Genomic DNA, 20,055 nt, shown 5'->3' with positions numbered 1-20,055 from the left:
TTTTCTCTGTCATCTGTGCTTTAGTCACTCATTTGATCCTTATCACAAATGTGCATCTCTGCTTCTGTTGGATTGTAAGGTCTTTGGAGCAGGACTCCTGTCTTCTCACATGTTTATCTGGTGTGTCCCATGCTCAGGTCTGGAGTACAGTTGTGAGACTTCTGCTACATGAATATTAAAGCTGTGTATTTAGGAGCACACATCCACGTTTTATCCTTCTGCTCATGTCCTCAGCTGCCTTCTTTACTGATGAGCAGGGGAAGGAGTGTGGAAGAGAGGAAGTTGCTCTCTATATCTTCCCCATGCTTCACAGGCTGGCCCCCTGCAGAGTATAGGGATGAAATTCCAGCGACAGAACTTTCTCCTCCCACAGCAGTCTGCTTTGCTGGCATCTGGCTCTGCTGGAGAGACGGGCGGCAGATGGAGCTAGTGTGGGAGGAGAAAAAGATTGGTTTAGTCAAGTGGAATATGAACAGGAGGCCAGCTCCAGTCGGGAGGAGGTTTTCTGAGGAAAGAAGGGAAACACTTTCATTTTTTGCCACCTCTGCCATATGGAAAACAGCACATTTTGAGGGTAAAGGCAATAGCAGGGAGCAAGAAACACTGTTGGATAGAATGAAGTGGCATGTATGTGTGATGAGGGCACATATTTCTCGTTTTTGAAGTATGCCACCTCCTGCTCATCTTTCCAGCCCTTCTGAAAACAAAGAGTGTTATCATATGACAATGCTTCCAGTCTTTTCATATTTAAGTCTTTGGGCCACACATTGCTGGGAGCCAGAAGAGTGTTCCAGGGGATGCAATATTATTTGAGAATTGTCCTAATATGAGGCTTTTTCCTAGGTCAGTGCCTTTGACCACTGCTAGTGACACAGTCGTGGCCTAAATGGGTCAGATTTGCCCCAAAACAGCCATTGCCATGTTCACATTGTTTGGATAGTGCTGAAAATACAATTTTCTTTTTGCTGGGAACAGCAAAGGCTAAAAGCATGGGAAATTTGAAGCAAAGGACTTGGCAACAGCAAGGATGTATTGTGCTGTAAAACTCTGCATGTCAGCACAAGTGCATAAAGCAGTTGTACTTCAGAGTAAATTGTGAAAATATAACAAACATATTTTTACGACAGTAAGAATAAATATGCAAAGTAGGCTTCAGGAAGAAAATAACGTACATATAGTTGGAATGAAGTGTCACTGAAAAAAGTGTCTAGGATGGTTGGAAAGCAGATTTACTTTTCATTCTTTCTTGTCTTTAAAGAAGATACAGATAATACCTGTTGAACATTATAAAATGTGGATATGATTTGTTTCCTCTTGTTCTGTCTTGTTTAATCCACTTACCTGAGTGATAAGTAAGATCTGTGCAGTCTTGCTGAATTTTTTGGTTTGTTTTGTTTCAGTGCTGTGAGCCAAGGCAATTCTTAAGGGATACTACTGTAGCTCAAAGACATTAAATAATAATGTTTCTTTTAAAAAGTAAAACACAAAGCTGAAATTTACAACCTTGTATGAACATTTCTGTTCTTTGTTATTTGGTTGCCTCTCCCTAAAATTTCTTTTAGCCAAACTGAATGGAGGAATTCCTCAAGCTTCCAATAATAGCTTAATTCAGCTGTCTATCCTGAAATGTATTCGTATATACAGTATTTAATGTAATTGACACAGCAGAGTAGGATTCAGATCATGGAGGTACATGAGAGGGGCACACTTGCACTCTGTATTGGTGAGAGTTTTGTGCTAAAGCTTCATGAGATATGATTGTAACTGATAGCTTAAGAAATCATGATGAAATTTAGGAATCACCGTATGTGAAGGAAGTTTTTAGCATCCTTTAATTTTCAAAGTTAATTGTTTACCAGTAGCATTTTTGTGATACTTTGTTTCTGACATCATGAGATAAGCTAAAGACTACACTGTTAGTTCCCTCTCTTAGACATGAACTTCATTAAGTATATTATTGAAAGACTGTATCTTCAATGTTGAGTTTTGCTGCTATTTTCAACTACTTCTGTACACTAGCAGAGGAAGATGTCCATCAATGAGATAGTGAATGGAATAACAGTTAGGAAAGTAACATTCCAAGCATAAAACAGAATCAAAAACATAGAAGCTAATTGTTACTAAAAAGTCATAGAACAACGAACTACCTTCTCCCCCCTACTGGGCTCCACACTATAGTGATAATATTTTGTGTGGCTCAGAGATAACTCCTTTGTGTGTTACTGGGAGTGTCTATAGATGATCTCTCACAAGTATCATCCATCTAGTATGTAATAAATATAAATAAATCTATATTTGCTTTCCTAAACCAAACGCTATTGCACTTTTGAGCTGGTATTGTTCTGCAATTATCTCCCAATGACATCCATTAGTTTTTGTATGTACTTGAATAATAAGTATATTTATATTTAATTAACTATTAAATATCCAATATTAAAAAAACCCCAAAACAAATATTACCATTTTGGTATGGGTTATATGGTTATTGAAATAAAAATACCTTGATCAGAAGACAGGATCAGCATGAATCTAGAATATGATTGATTTCTGGAACATCCTGCTGCTTACTCTTACTTAGATGAGTATCTGTCTAAGCCCTGTGGATGAAATTGTTTTAGAATTCCACCTAGTTTTACTGACTGTATCTGTGATGTGGGAAACACTAGAGAGAAAGCATGCCTCATCATCTCTCTCCTCAAATCTGGAAGTAATGCTGTTTTCCTCCTTCTATTGCTAAATGTATAGACTTGAATCTGTAGGGGAGATCTTGAAATGACTCTTATTTTAGTGTGAGCAGATCTTTAAAACAATAGTTGTCTCCCATTTTCAAAAGTGGGATAGTTAAGTTGCATATTGTGAAACAAAACACAGTGGAATCCGAACTTCAGAAAAATAACATCAGTTTCCTCCATGGTAGTAAATTTCTGAGAACCCCATTGTTTTCACTGTTAATAAACTTTACAATTAGCCTCCAGCTCCTGCTAAATGGTAAGGCATGACCTTTTATTCCATAAGCTCTTAGTCTTTTAGGCTTAAAACTGGACCAGTTTAATTCTTTAGCTGGCAGCTTAAAAGGAATAAACATTTGGGAGGGGAAAAAATCCCTCCAATATCACCTTTACACACTTTACTAGTGGACTTGGTTGTGAGGTTTATAGCTACAAGACAATACTTTTACGGTTCATTAAAATGCAAGCTGAAAACTATGGAAAAAGCAGTTAAGGTGGTTTTGGTATCAATAGTGCCATGTGTCCTAAGGAATTTACAGGATCTTCTCCCTTGCTTTAAGTTACAGTCAGAATGCATGATTCTTAATTACTTAAGTTCTGAATCTCACTCTTGCATAGGACATCAATGAAATTAACTGGACTTTTGTTAGAACAAGGAGTTCGAACTGTAAATGTTAGAAAGATGCAGTTACTGAATCAAGTGATGAAGATGATTAATGGGTGAAATATTAGTCAAGAAAAATACAGATATAATATAGTGTATTTATTATTTGCTTATTCATGAAATACAGATACAAAGAAAAGCTCATATAAAGGTCTCTGGTGAGCAGATATATCTAGAAATAACTGGAAAATTATGGGTCTGATGGTAGGCAACAGAATGCTTTTCTATCAAAGAAGGAGAATACCTACTATATGATGAACTTGCTCCCCTTTGTTACAAAGAAATACATGTGAAGAAATACTACTTAGTTTTTAGAGTGCATTTTCTACTGTACAGTGTGCAATTATTTTGTGCTACTGATGTTGCAGGGAAGTTCATGGATTCTGTTGCCTGTATTTTTTTCAAAGCCAGGTTGGAAGGATGGTCCCTGTTATTCTGGGTTTACTGCTGACATAGTATGTTATACTATGTTACACAACATGTTTGTTTATTATTGTAGTCCAACTTGTTTTCCTGTTGCAAATTTTTGTCAGTTTAGTGTTCAAGCATCACAGCTATTAGTGAATCTCAGTTCTACTAAAGAAAAGAAATAAAATGATTAAAGAGGTTTACGTAATCACCTTAGGTAACGAAGATAAAACTACAAAAACATGTATTCCTAATGTTTTCTGACATGAAAGCTTACTAAAATAAATACAAAATGTATTAGCCCACCAGTAAACCTTGAACAAGCTCAAGCTCTCCCATTCCATTATTTGGAAGGCATAATGTAAAACTGCATAACCATTCATTGTTTCTTCAAAGTGGATATACTGTGTTCTTTAACTGGTTTAAGATTTATGCTGCTCTTTGTCAGTTTTATTTGAATCCATCTAAAAGGTCAGTGCTTGCTCTAGGCACCTCAGCTCTGCTTATGCACTCAGCAAGACTATGTTGTAAGAGTTTATAAAGATAGAATGTGGTATTATATAGATTTTAAAGCATTTCAAGCTGCATCTGTTTTTAGTATTTTAAAGTCTTTCTCATCCATGTACTTTACCGAATGATCGTTTTATGATGCTAAACATTGGAGGATTTTGTGTTGGTACTGTTTGAAGACCTTTAAGGAAACAATGTAACTTAAAAAATATTTTAATTACCCTATTTAAATTGCTTAGATTTTCTCAGCTCTCTATTTCAGAGTACAGTTTATTGTCTAACCTTTTTGCCATCCTCAAACTGCACTGTTGACCATAATCTGAAGGAGCAGGTTGAATCTGTGTAATTTGTTATCTGTGATATGTCAAATGACAGATTTAGTTTCATTCTATATGGGGAAGGCCAGGATTAGTGCTGCAAACATGATTTTAGTTGGCACTGTAATGGATTTGAAAAATAATTATGATTAGAGCTTTATCCTTTAAAGAGAGGTCATGCTATTTGGAACCTTTATTTATTGGTTGCCTGGCAACTGTTCATTCATGTTCCTGCTTATCATCATTGATTGTAAGCATCTTTGCTGTACACTAAGAGCAATTAAGTGGCAACACTTAATTTCTGTGATGAATTGAATTTGACATAAATTACACATAAAGAAAAAATATTTCTCTAGTTTTACTTATTAACCAAAACTATTGGTACAATGTTTCTTTGCTTATTAACATCTGGTAATTCCAGCTGAGCAGGTCAGCTGTAATAATAATGTTTCTAGCAAACCTTTTGAAGTATTGCAGCACGTAATTGACTTAGGGACTTGATCAGGTGTTTTTGCCATGTTTAGGAACTCCTGTTAATTTCAAGATCAAGGCTTCAGGGTGCTAGGAAACTTACGTCCTGTTGATTTCAGAGCTTAATATTAGGCAATCCAATCTCAAGTATTGAAGGCTGAACACAGTCTTTGGGAAAGGGGTTTCACATTCTAGAGTTAAAACTGCTGTGCTGGGAGATGTGCAGGTGAAGCAATAAGAAGAACATTAAAGTCACTTGAAGCTTTCTCTCTGTAGAACAATAGCAGTTTTTATTACATTGTGAAAAAAACATAAACCATATTATTCAACAATTGCTTTGTGACTGTGGATGAAAATATTTTGCTCTCTTTATTAATTCATTATGAATGATTGACCCTTGTGTGGAATAGCAGTGTGGAATGATACTCTCGGGTTATGGAGTATTTATAGAAGATCTCTTTTGTAAAGAATATTGGAGAAAATTCCTTATGGCTTCATCTTAAAAGAGCATCTACACTGTGCGGCCAGGATGGAAGTAGATTTATGTCTCTGCTGTTACCACTTGGTAGGATTGCCTCTATTCTGATTGGCTCAGTGCTTTGGAAAAAAAGCCATCTCTAGTCACATGGATGATAAGATTGTTACCAGGAGTAGTCAGCATGGATTCACTAAAGGTAAATCATGTTTGACCAACCTGATTGCCTTCTGTGATGAAGAAACTACCAGGATGGATGGGAGGAGAGCAGTGGATATTGTCTACCTCGACTTCAGCAAGGCTGTCAAAACTGTCTCATTCAATGTCACAGGCAAACTCAGGAAGTGTGGAGTGGGTGAGTGGACAGAGAGGTGGTTTGAGAACTGGCTGAACAGCAGATCCCAGAGGGTTGTAATCAGTGGCACAGGGTCTAGTTGAAGGCCTGTCACTGGTGGTGTCCCCCAAGGTTCAGTACTGGGCCCATCATTGTTTAACCTATTATTCATTGATGACTTGGGTGAAGGGGCAGAGGCCTCCGCAGCAAGTTCCCTGACAACACAAAGCTGGGAGGAGTGGCCAGTACCTCAGAGACCTGTGCAGCCCTTCAGAAGGACCCCGACAGGCTGGAGAGATGGACAGAGAAGAACCATCTGAAATTCAACAAAGGCAGGTGCAGGGTCCTGCACTTAGGAGGAATAACTTCATGGACCAGTACAGACTGGGGGCTGATCTGCTGGAAGCAGGTCTGCAGGGAAGTACCTGGGAGTCTTGGTGGACCTGGTCCTGAGCCGGCAGTGTGTCCTTGTGGCCAGGAAAGACAAAAGTATCCTGGGGTGCCAGGAAGAGTATTGCCAGCAGGGAGGCAATGAGGGAGGTGATCCTGTTCCTCTCCTTAGCCGTAGTGAGGCCACATCTGGAAAGCTGTGCCCAGTTCTGGGCTCCTCAGTACAAGAACATCTGTCCTACAAGACCAGGCTGAGGGATCTGGCCCTGTTCCGCCTTGAGAAGAGATGACTGAGAGGAAATCCTGTCAATGTCTATCAGTGTCTGGAGTGAGGGTGTCAAGAGGATGGAGCAGGCTCTGCTCAGTGCTGCTGAGCAATAGGACAAGAGACAATGGGCAAAAACTGGAACACAAGAAGTTCCACCTGAAAATGAGGAAGAACTTCTTTACTCACACTGGAACAGGGTATGGAGTCTCCCTCACTGGAGATATTCATCTGGACACAATCCTGTGCCATGTGTGCTCTGGGATGACCTTGCTTGAGCAGGGAGATTGGATCAGATGACCCACTGTGCTCCCTTCCAACCTGACCCATACTGTGATTCTGTGAAAGAATGTCCCTTTGGGACTGATGCCTTCTTCCTTGAGCTTCTGGTTGTATTAACTCACATGTATACTCATCATATTGTGACACAGGGAGAACAAAGTAACTGCTGTAAGACAAATCTCTATCAATTTTCATCAGATTTTCCCACTCATGTGACATGTTGGTAATACATGAAGATTGTGTTGTGTGTTTTTTCCCTTTTATGAAACAATTGAACTGGTTTCAAAGCTATATAGATAATTTGAAAAGAAATGCTCACCTCAGAAAATCTGATCTTTAGTATTTTTTTTCTCATGATATTGTAGAGAAAATGTTGTTTTATTTCATTGGTACTGTTCATTTTTTGCTGGGATGTAATCACAAATTCCCTTACAGCTGTGGAATAGATGTTGGCAAGGGGAAGACTTAATTTCTTAGAAAATTAAGATTACCAGCTAAAAGGTAGAAAGAAAATTATCAATTTAAAACATAGATAATAAAACAGAAAAACAAGCCTCCCTTTCAATGGGGAGGAAGATACTTCATTTAAATGTATTGGTGGATATTTACAGAGTGTACAACAGAGGAAATTGCTTTCTTTTTGTATAGCATGTGGATCTGAAGGTGATGATCCTGTCACATTTTTACCTCAGACACTGTTTTTGTGATGCTCTTCTAGGAAATTGCTTTGACCCACTGTCTTTGCAGAGAAATTGGCAGATTTTATCTGTCTGTGTTGTGGTTTATGTTTAATTGCAAGTGAAAGAAATAGACTTTCATGCAATAAAATGTATTATTATTATTATGAGAAGTAATAGAAATATATTGTTAACTGTACAGCATGATTTTGGTCTTGGCATGTGAGGCTTTTTCTTTTTGCTCTCATTGCTTCTATATATTTAGAAAAATGAAATAATAATAAAAAGCCCCGCAAACCAACCCAGGACAGTGTACCAGTGTTTGTTTTTTCTTGTTGATTATGAAGTGCCAAGCTCTGATACTTCCATCCTTTGTTACTTGTACATGAAATACCAGCTTGGAAAGGTCTTTATTATATTTTTCTCTGTTGTAAATACTTTTAAATGTGTAGGGAAAAGGATGTAATGTAAGTGACTGAGGCATTTTTCTGGGGAGGTTAAAATCCAGGTTGTGTGACCATCATGAGCCTTCATATGGATCATGTAGTTTATCCATCTCTGTAACTTAGCTTGCACAAATGTGCATTGAACTAAGTGAAGACTGCTTCCAGCCTTTTCCAATACATATCCAGAGCAATAGAAGAAAAGTGATGTAAAAGAGCCAGGAATATATCTTCATCATTCTTTTATCTTGGGACTGTTTCACTTCTTTTCATAAGGAGTTGTAGAGGAATATCATAAAATATAAATAGAGCATTTCAATTTAATCATCTGTATAATCATTCTAGAAGTGAATGTGTTCAAAAGAAAGAACCAGAGCAGAAAAGATGAAAGACATAACTATAACAGTTTGAACACTGTTTTTAATTTTTTTTTAGGGTTTTTTGGCTTTTGGTTTTTTGGTTGGTTGGTTGGTTAGTTTTGTTTTGGTCTTTGAAAATCTGAGTACCAAAACTTGGTAGATAACACTATTAGGATCAGATGAAGGATGTCATTAGATAACTGAAGATAGAAGCATCACAGTATTTTTCAGAGTGAAAGTTTGAATAAGATAGTTTTTGTTATTTACCCAAATAACAATTTTTTTGTTATATACCCAAACAACCTAAAATTGATTTTAAATAAATGTAAAAGGCTTAAAAAATAAATCAATTTTGGGTCAGACTGTAAATAACACAAAATGCACAATTAAAAGCTGTTCTGTTTTTGAGAAAATGTACCCTTAAACAATGTACCCTTAAACAAGTAAATTGTTCTACATACATTCATGCTTCCTTTTCATCACAATAGTTAGGCTTCTCCTTTTGTATTTGAGTATTTTTGGATTTTTATGGCATACAATTTAAGATGCATTGCTCGAGGCATTAATGTTTTATATTAGGCACCACTAACAGGCAGCCATACTGCTCACATACCCCTGGATGTTAAAAAAATTAATGGGGAGAGGATAAGGTAAATAAGATTTGCTGTGATGACATGTTAAATATGATAGAATCCTTTTCCTCAAGGTCCCTATACCATCTGTTCACCTTATGTTTGTCTTTCTTTCTTTCTCTTTTTTTCTTCTCTCTTCTCTCTTTTCTCTTTCTCCTCTTTCTCTCTTTCTTTTCCTTCTCTCTTTCTCCCTTTCTCTCTTTTCTTTCTTTCTTTCTTTCCTTCTCTCTTTCTCCCTTTCTGTCTTTTCTTTCTTCCTTCCTTCCTTCCTTCCTTCCCTCCTTCCCTCCTTCCTTCCTTCCTTCCTTCCTTCCTTCCTTCCTTCCTTCCTTCCTTCCTTCCTTCCTTCCTTCCTTCCTTCCTTCCTTCCTTCCTTCCTTCCTTCCTTCCTTCCTTCCTTCCTTCCTTCCTTCCTTCCTTCCTTCCTCTTTTTCTCTCTTTCTCTCTTTCTCTCTTCCTCTCTCTTCCTCTCTCTTCCTCTCTCTTCCTCTCTCTTTCTCTCTCTTTCTCTCTCTTTCTCTCTCTTTCTCTCTCTTTCTCTCTCTTTCTCTCTCTTTCTCTCTTTCTCTCTTATTCTCTTTCTCTCTTTCTCTCTTTCTCTCTTTCTTTCTCTCTTTCTCTCTTTCTCTCTTTCTCTCTTTCTCTCTTTCTCTCTTTCTCTCTTTCTTTCTTTCTCTTTTCCCTTAGTTTGTCCTCCTACAGACCTTTAGCTGCAGCCCAGGAACATCGTCAGCCATTACTGAGCCACAGAATCAGAAATATTAGAGATGGGAAAGAATCATCAAAACCCTATTTCTCTGCCAGTGCAGAATTGCTTAATAAATCAATATAGCAACTATAGCTAGGGATTGTCAACTTTTAAAATCCACTGTGGGGGGACTTCCAGATTTTGACTTAAAAAAACCCAAATGTGATAAAAGTGCAGTAAGGAGTACTACAATTACACAATACTACTAGTTCTACAATAGAAGAATTCTCTTCTATTTTTTTTTTCCTTTGGCTACCAGCAGCAGTTAGAAGTTGGCTAAGGTTAGGCAATTTCTGATTGTTAGGTATGGCTCTCCTATAATCCAAGATGACAGGAGCGGTATACAAGCATAAGTGCTATGCACTGATTGGTAATTCAGTATATTTCTTTGGCTTTAGAGAATGAAAAATAAAGGGCAGAGAGAAATAAGGATTGATTAAACTTTCACTCCATTTGAAATCCTTAGTGCAGGTGATGTGGACTAACACTGCCTGATTTTGCATATTTATACGTAGATTGCTGACACTCTTTCAGGAGGGCTTGATTAGTTTATGATTTTCTTTAAGTGCTATGCCGTTTTGTATACAAGTATTGCTACCTAGTTAATAAAATTGGATACTAGTAGGAGAGTAATGGATATCTAGATATAATGCTCTATTAAAAGGTGTTAGTTTGTTAATTCCCACATTACATCATTAGTATGCTCATGAACACAGACTTAAAGATGTCCATGACACTGGCAAATATGGGCGCTCACAATACTTTGCAAATTATTTAAGACTTGCTAAATAAGAATCTGAAGTTATTTTGTGTGGAAGGGTTGAGTTTCTTTGCTCATGTGTATCCTGATTAGAATTGCACAGGAGGATTGGCAGGAAGTATATTTTTATGCATGTGTGCAAGTTTCAGGGTTAGATTTGGAAAGGGATTCAGTTAAAGAGAACCATACTTAAATTTAAGTGTTCAGATGTTCTGTACAGGTTCCCTATATATTAGTAATGTTCTGATGCCTGCAATCAATGAAACAGGGAGCCAACAAACTGGTTAACACATAGCAATTCAACCCACCAGTTAATATATTTTTCAGAGTGACTTGAAGTATTTTATGAACTCTCCTGTTGGTATTGACCAGAAATGTGATTAAGTTGCTCACGTGTGGGTATCGAGCACATTTTAAGGTGCTCCTTGGCCAAGATGTACACAAGGCTGGCAGAAATAACATGGGACCAACACAAGTTCCCTCTTTAGGCTAGCAACAGAAAGCCAGTCTTTGTGTTTTAATTCAGCTCATATGCCTCTAGACACTTCTATTTACGTAATTATGACCTATTTCTAGTTTTAGATTATGGTGGAGAGTAATGAGACCTACATCTATGGGGCTGCCCCAGGTAGACACTGCCATTCCAATGTCATAATTTGGGGTTGAATCCCTTCCCTCTGCAGTGGTAGGATTCATTACACTTCTGTAGGGACTTGTTGCTGTTCAGGCCCTGTGGTCTGACTTGCTTGGTCTCTAGATACTGTTCCAGGAAATCATGGGTGTCCTAAAAAATCCAGTGATATATTTCCCATCCCTGGATAATGTAGTTCATCTCAGATCACACCAGAAACCTGTACTCGTGACAAAACCAAGAATAGAACTCCATCCTTATGTCACTACGATTCTTACCTTGTCACTTTGATGCCCTGCACACTATTAAATATATTCATCCCTTAGTGTAAAAGGTTAACACTACCTCTCATCTTTGGATTTCATGTATTCTAAGTATTTAGTTAGGGATTTAAAGAACACAACATTTTTCTACTGTAACAAGGCAGTTTTGCCTTCAGCTGTGACGAGATCAGGCCTGAGCCTGTTCAAATCCATGTAAAACATGTTACCTAACTCAGAGCAAACACTTATGGCAGGTTTTGTAAATTCACTGCTTCTGACTGTTACTTCGTGCCTTACCTTAAATGGTTTTAAAGGCTCTCTTACCATCCTCAACTTACATCTAAACAGCTTGAGGGGAGAAAACAGTGTTAAGCATTTGTATAAAAAGCAAGTAATAAGAAAATGTATTTTAGAAGAACAAGCTCACTAAGTGTCTATTGCCTGATAGACAATCCTCAAGAAGATAAAAATAAAATGACATTTTAATAATTTCTTTGGCTAAGAGCCCTCGGTCTTCAAGAATAATTATCTTTTTTTCAAGTACTTTTGTTATGTAAAGCAAAATGGGGATTAAGTCAACAGAAATTTACATTTCTGTGTTAATACCAGAATTTAGATTTCATCATAGGCAGGTATGTAATTTCATTCATTTATTCATGGTACTTGCTTTAGGTCTTCAAAATGGTAATATTAACTGTGTCAGACTGAGTGTAACTGACAAGCTTGTATTTATACATTTGTTTATTTACTTAATTTGTAAATCCAAAATTTAAAATACTTGAGTATGCCACCTTATATACTGTTTAAATGAGCTTTCTGCTATCAAGTAATTAAAGAGAGACTAGATCTAGTGGATTTTTAAGTCTGCATTTGTGAAGAAAAGCATGACATATCTGCAATCTTTTATCCAGAAGATCTTCCTTTGTAATGTATAGCTCTACACTTATTTTGCACTCACAGGCTCATTTAGAGGTAAAACATAATTTTAGATTCTTTGTGAGTAATTCCATCATTTTTCCTGACTGTTGAGAATTCACTTTTTGTCCCAGCAGTCAGATAAAGATATAATCATTGCTCTTCATAGGTAAGTTGTTTAGATGCCATTTCCACCAAGATGCTAGAGAATTTTTCGGCATGCAAGATCTTCCTGAGGAGATGATGTCTATTTAATTTGGATCAAAAGTTTTGGACTTTATAGAAATCTGTTCTTTCTCTAACTTTGCTCAAAATAAAGAATTTGTTTCATTAAAACTTCAGGGGTTTTAGTGTCTTCATGAATATTCACTTCTTTATCTAAATTTTCAGCACCAGAGGAAATTATTCTAAAGGTGAAACTAAGCTTTTAAAATGTTGGAACAATACATTCTGTGATGTTGTAAATGTTAAAAGCGATAGCAGACAGGGGAGCCTAAAGCAATTATAGCTTTGCTCATGTCCCATCTCCAGTAATGCACTAAAGAAATTCATCATGCCTGTTAACTTTATCCTGATAGATAGAAAAGGAAGAAGGGATTTTTAACTTTAAATGTCCTACAGTCTGAGGGCTTTATATGTTTTAACTTCTTTTTAGAAATAAAATAGCTAAACTTGTGGTTGAAAATTATATAATGGTCTTTGGTGAAGTAACTAATAAAAAAAAGTGGTTACTTCTTTAAATTTGAAACAAAGAATTTATAGACTTGTTGAAAGAAGTCAAGAGCCTTCAGAGTTATATAGAAAAAGTGAATGTAATTTTCCTCCATGCTTTTTTTTTTTTTTTTTTTTTTTGAGCTCATGTACAATCTGTGTTTCAGTTATAAGAAGAAACTAGAGACAGGAAGAAGAAGGGGAATCCACGCATATTTAGTTTTTTGGGTTTTTTTTGTGACAGTTATTTGTTTACTTATGTACTTACTAGCCTAATAATATATCTGGTCTTCATTGGGAAGCTTGGATAACACCCTAATTTCATGGAATTCTTAAGATTGTGCTAATAATTTCATTTCATCCAAAGTTTTACTCCAAGGTATTTAACAAACACTGAATTACTAAACATTTTAACTTAGTAAATTAAAAATGTGTATATCGTAGCATCACAGAATTATTTGTGTTGGAATGGACTTTTAAGATTAGCTAGTTCCAGTCCCACCTGCTATGAGCAGAGACACCTTCCATTAGACCAGGCTACTCAAAGTCATCCAACTTGGCCTTGGAAGGTTTCAAGAATGGGGCATCCACAACTTCTCTCATCAACCCACCACTGGTACAGTGAAAAATTTCTTCCTGACATATAATGTAAACTTACCTTATTTAATTTTAAAATCTTTCTCCTGTCACTACATACTTTTCTCGAAAGGCCTTCTCTAGATTTCTTGTATGGCCCTGTAGGTCTCAGAATGCTGCTAGAAGATCCCTGAAGCCTTCTTCTCTCCAGGCTGGAAACCTATATAAATATATTATAATATGTATTTAATGTGAATGTTTATTAAATATTTAAGATAAATATTGGTGCAAAAATCCATAGGCTTAACCTATATATCAGAAATGAAATTAGTACAAAAAGAAGTGGAGATACACCATCTGCGCATAACCTGAATCTTGCAGTTAGAAGAAAGTTTCAGTCATTAGAGGGGTGGTATTCTTGAACCACTTTTTGAAAAGAATAGTAGTGGGGTCACGCAGAGAAGAAAAAGTTAACGTGAGATGCGATCTGACTACTAGTTATGTAAAGTATAACTTTACTCATCAATGATAATGGACTGGATTTCTTCCTTGTTCTATACGCTAACAGTATTTTCTTCATCCAGAGAGGCTGATAGCTCTACTGACAGCCATTGGCTGTAATATTTATTCTTCTGCATTAGTCTGTCTACCTTAAGAACCGTATACCTGTTGTATTAGACCCAAAAAGTGGGCTATACTGCATCAATACAGTTTTCTGCTTTGTTGCTTTTTGCCATTTACACTTCTCAGTCACCATGTGTGAAAGTCTCTTTTTACCAACAACATTGAATTCAGTGCTGAAAATTGTAAATAATGCCAGTGAAATCAACCATACTTGTTTGAAAATCATAAAAAAAGCCTTTAAGGATAGTTTTGGTTGTCTCCTTCTTTTTTGAGCTCTTGACTTCACTTTCTTTTTCTTTTTTCTTTTTGAAACAAGAATGACAAATTCACAGTTAAAGAAGAAACAGAATATTTCCATTTTATACAGTAAGCCAAGTCTTCAAGAGGCTTTCCAAAAGTTTAACATAAAACTGTTTAACACTAGCCACACTGATTACTTCATACCTCTTTTAAGTTTTGATTGTCTTCAAAATTGTATTTGCTGCTATTTTTGCTCCTGTTCCAACCTGCCACTTCGAAAGGTCAAAGTACTTCTAACTGCTGACAAACACTGTCTTTCATTATATGATGACTGTTAACATTACTCAATTTGCATAACACCTTTAAACTCTTTAACAGTAGCTAACTGGCTGACCTTGTGCATCACTACGGCAGGAGACGCCTGTTTGATTCTAGGACTTAGATACTAATTGTTTGTAGCTGCAGGGACTGGGTAGTTCTCCTGAAATTTAGCTTTTATTTTTATAGATGTTGCAACTTCTCCAGTAGGAAAAGGAAAACAGAGATTTTACTGCTTTTAAACTGTGTGACTTTGTACTCTTGATTCAGTATTTTGTAGCATCTGTGAGAGACAAAAACAGAGTTGTAAGTGAAGTAGGACCAGTGTTGCAGAGGTTTAGGATTAGACCTTCAAAAGCAGCATATCAATGTACCAGTATCAGTAGTGACATGTACTTTTAGCCATAAACTAATATTAATTTTTGAACTAAGAAGTTTAATTTAGATAGTAGTATTTAAATAATAAAAACGAATTTTAGATGAATATTTAGATAATATAAATTCTCCATTCTTTCATGTAATCTAGTCCTTTTTATTTTGTTATTTTATTTCTCTCTGAGATATATGAAATTTACCAAGATAAGACTGCTTAGTAATCAGCTACTAAGGTACTATTAGGTCCTACTACTTAGGTAATATTTTCCCAAGAAAATGTGTTGATTGTTACATACTCAATGAATATGTATGGTTGAAGGGGGATGACACAAAACTATAAACCGTTGACTGCCAACAGTATAAACTGAAACTTCAAAATTACCATACTGATTGAATTCATGTCATGAATAAGGATTTGAAAGTCAGAGGATGGCCTCTGGAAAAACCTTCCAATAGGGATTCTACTTGTTCAAGAACGCAGATGGGGAGTGTAACATTATTTTAACCATATATATTTAAAATAGAGGGTATTTTAAATCAGCTGTCCCATTTCTGTCCTACAATTCAGAAAGCATTTCCTGGGTAGAAAGGAGATAGCAAGTCATGAATTTCAAAAAGATAAAGAGAAACAGACTGTGGTATATCAGAAAAGCCGTGTGGCTTTCAGTTTTGAAAAAAAACCAGAAGAGATAATCTGTTAATTGGGTTAGATTCAGCTCTTCAGCTGTAGTCCCACGAAGGATCTCTCCATAAGGATAGAAGGAGCACCCAAGTGTGGAGGTGAAAAGGAGAATCATCTTTTTAACATTGTTACTTGTGATCAGGACCAACACAGATGGCTCTAGTGAAGCATTTCCCTGCAGTTTGTATGTTTGCAGTACCCCTTAAATTCTACTAGACTGTAGATTGTGGATGATGCAAATATTACATTGTCGCCTCACAGTCTGGCTTGTATCTTTGGGTAAAGTTTCAGAGTTCATGAAATTTTGCTGGAAAGTGTTTTCCCCTTTGTTGAGAAAACCAAAGGCCCTTTGAGGCATGTGGACTATTGTATGCTGGTGACACGATTCATGTCTGGAATATGACTCAGGATAAACCAGTTCCTGGAGTCTCCTCTGCTGAAGATGAGGTAAGTGAAGAGAGCTTTCCAAGGCTCATCACTTTTGGTACTTCTCAAGACTGTCAAGGAAGAATGCCACTGAGAATTATCTGCACTATATTTTTGAGAAGCTAGCTGAAATTTTCAACTTGTGTTATGTGCTAGCAGCCCTCTGAGCTCCTGTTCAAAGGCAATGATATTAGCTTTTAACTATCATATTCAGAGTATCTGAGTCTTCCTCTGCTTTATTCCTTTCCCTTTCTCTTTATAAACTTCAGCCTGGTACACAGCAGAGGACTTCTGCCTTGATCTGGAAAAGCATGCTACTGAGATCTGTGTTTAGGAAAACTAGACCAGTCAGTGTCTTGAAAGGAGAAAGCCCCAAGTGGCTTTTTGTCATTGATACTACTAGCTTGCTCTGATAGCCTGAGAAATACTGCCTTCAGTATAAACTGTGTAAACAAAATCAAGCTATTGATACCTACTGGGCTTATTACTCCTACACAAGTCAAATATTTTCTCTTGATCTGACACCCTCCATTCTTGTTTTGAAAGCCACTTCTTAATCTCTGTGAGCAAATTTTCTAATGTCTGACCTTGTAGGTGAAACTGCTGTGTGATGCAGCATTAACTGATTTGAAACTGACATAAATAAAATGGTCATTGTGTAAAATTTATCTCTGTAATAGCAGTACATACAGAGTTGCTGGCTTTGTTTTTTTCAATGAATTTAAGTTATTATGGCTGTTATTAAGTTATTATTATATTTAGTTATTAAGTTCTATGCTGCATACAATTTTAAAGTTTATACTTAAAGCCATAGAAAGTATTTACAGTTTCTGTTTTAAAAGTGAAGTAAGAGTTACTGGATTGAAGTTTTTCAGATCCTCCCTTGTTCTTTATGTAAATATAGGTGTTACCATAAAATATATGGTTCTGTCTCTCTGGTTTTTAATTTTTCTGTATTCTGAGCAGAAGAAAGGGCATCAAAAATACAGTGAGACTAGCATCAGTGAAATCCCTACAGTCAAATTGTGTTCTGACTGAAAAAACCAAGGTTTTTACTCTGACCTCTGTGTGCCTGTGGTTTCACCTGGAGCACTTCCCTTATAAAGCTTTCAGTTCAAGTGTGAGGGGTAATGTCTGAAGCTGTGAATCCCCTGTCACCAGCTAGAGTGCTTCATGTTACTTTGCTCTTTGCTCCCAGGATTAACACTTACTAATCCTTACCTGTTCTATAGCTTGAATGCTGTGACTATGGGGTAGCTGTAATTTGGGGGAGTATTTGTTGCAGAATGATAATGTGGCTGATAATTTTCCAGAAATGTTTCAAGTGTACTTGGCAAAGTTATCTTCAGGTCATTAAGACTTACTTCTTTTATTTTATTTAGAAAATGTTAAAATGCAAGAAAATATCAAGTGAGGCAAAACAACAATTTGAGATGAGGAAACCTGATTAGGAATCCTTTTAATAAAGTAAATTTTCAAGGTAGTGTCTAAATTTAAGCTACTTACTTACAAATGTAGCATATTATCAATATATTTAACTTATTGTAGTATTTCAATTCTCCTGTTTCCATTTCCTGAATTATGTATAGTGGTTTGAGTGCCCACTAGAATTATTTTTTTTTTCTGCTGTGCGATAGGATTAGGAGAGAAGCAAAGCAGGATCAAATGTTAAAGGGTATAAAGAAAGGTTTATTAACAAAACTACAAGAGAGAAAAAAAAATAAGAATCAGAATAAAACCTTCAAAACACCTCTCCTTTTCCCACAACTTTTCTTTCCCTTCTTACTGACAACGTATAGAGACGAAAATTGGAACCTAGGTCAGTATACCACTTTTAAAATAGTTTTTATCAGTTCTTTTAGAGAGAGAAGTCTCTTTTGGTCTGCCATGGAAACTTCCCTACAAGAAGAACAGCTTTCTTGTAGCTTGTAATTCTCACAAATCTGGGAATCTGTATTTGGGAAGTCCCTCCTGTATCACACAGCCTTCCCAACAGCTGCATTATGAGCCATGATATTCATGGGGAGTACCATTTTAAAGATGAGTGGTTCAAAAGCAAAGGTTCTCTGCATTCTATTTTCAAAATTATCCTCATCTTTAGGAACAGAGATCTTCTCTTCCCAGGGGTAGATCTTCATCTCCATCTTATCTCTCTCTCTCTGTTCAAGCTTCTCGTAAGTTCACAGCTACTTTTTATGTACTTAGTTCACCACAAATATCTTTGCTCATATCTGCAATTTGAACACTCTCATCTCCCCAATGCATATATTTTGCATGACTTAAAGGGATATTTTAGTATATCACAGTCCATTACCATGGCGTTACAAAAGAATTTCAGCCTAAAACCAAGGCATCTTCTCGTTCTCTTCTCATCTAAGACGTGACTCCTCCTTCACTGAAATTAATGTCTTCATATTGTCTCTCTTCATGTCTTCACCCTGTCCTTTTTCTCTCACTTAAGAGGGGATTAGCATTTTGCAAGTTTAATATGTGCAAGGAAAGAGTTAATATCTCGCCCAGGTGTGCAGAGGATCACGCTGGCTTTTCCCAGGCAGCGGCCAAAGGTGGTAAATTGAGGCTACGCCAGGATCTTGGGGGCCCCAGTTGCACCCCACTCTAGCTGTGAGCCATTTTGCATGGCTGGCCCTTCCCCCCCTCGGCTGGATGGCTTGATGGCAGCGGCCAGAGCTGTCTGTGGTGAAGGATTCTTTGGAAAGCTGCTCTGCGGGGTGGGGAAGGGGCCTGACCCCTCGGCAGGGCCAGCTCTGCCCGGCCCTGCCAGGCTCCACGGGCCGCCATGGGGGGCCGCCTTAGCAGCAGGATGGTAACAGCGGCTGGGGGCCTGATCCAGCTGGGACGGGGCCTTCTCTCCTCCTGTCCCCCTGTCCCGTAGCCGCCGGGCATGGCCACCACCTGCAGGTTTCTTGGGAAGGGGCTTGGCCCCTTGCCAGGGCCCACAGAGCCTGGCCCCCACGGCAAGGAGGGAGCCGCGCTTGCTTGTTACCTCTTCTCAGGCCAGAAAGAAAAGAGAGCTTCCTGGGATTTTTCCCAATTTTTTTAACATGTATTCCCAGAGATGTGTCACCTAGTGGTTTCACCAGATGCCAATATTCAAACTGGTATATTAACTGATTGGTTTTGCCCCAGCTTTTCATGGAAAAATCACTTGTGTGCAAAACCAGCACACTTATCTATATCCATCAAGCAGATATATACCAGACCATTAGAAATATTTTTCTTGTATTGCATCATGATATAGAATGAGAATGTGGTTTCTGCGCCAACTTTAAATTATTCTCTTATTTTTTTTTTATTCTGATCTGAATAAAGACCAGCAGAAGAAGGTGTAAATGTTGTTACTTTGACTTAAACTTTTTGCTTGAACTGCTCCTGGGACAAATTATTTGCAGTTCCTTTCCATGTGGATGAGGAGAGTATGAGATAGATTTCACCGCTGCCACTCCATTGGCATTAGCAGTGTTACTGTCTCTTTCTTTAGCAGTGTTTCTTTGAAAATATATGCTCATGTCGCTATAGTGACGTATAGTCTGTGATATTGTTCGTGATATGGAAGGCGTATCTGTCCTGCAGTACAGAGTGAAAAACAGATATCCGGGAAGTTATTGATTCTACCTCCTGTGCCTGATACTTGATTGGGCTCCCAAGAGCAAACATGCACTGCTATGCCTGACCCCGTAATCCCCAATACCCAAAGACAAAAACTTAATACATGCGTGAGTAGATCCAAACCTACATCACTTTACTCCTTTTGGACAAAGACAGAGGGAAGATCCCTTCCTAACTTTAACATCTGTTTTGCTGTATTTCAT

Source organism: Sylvia atricapilla, chromosome 1, assembly GCF_009819655.1.
Source record: "Sylvia atricapilla isolate bSylAtr1 chromosome 1, bSylAtr1.pri, whole genome shotgun sequence".
Lineage (NCBI taxonomy): Eukaryota > Metazoa > Chordata > Aves > Passeriformes > Sylviidae > Sylvia > Sylvia atricapilla.
The sequence above is the reverse complement of the archived record's forward strand: the minus strand, read 5'-3'. Positions refer to the sequence as shown.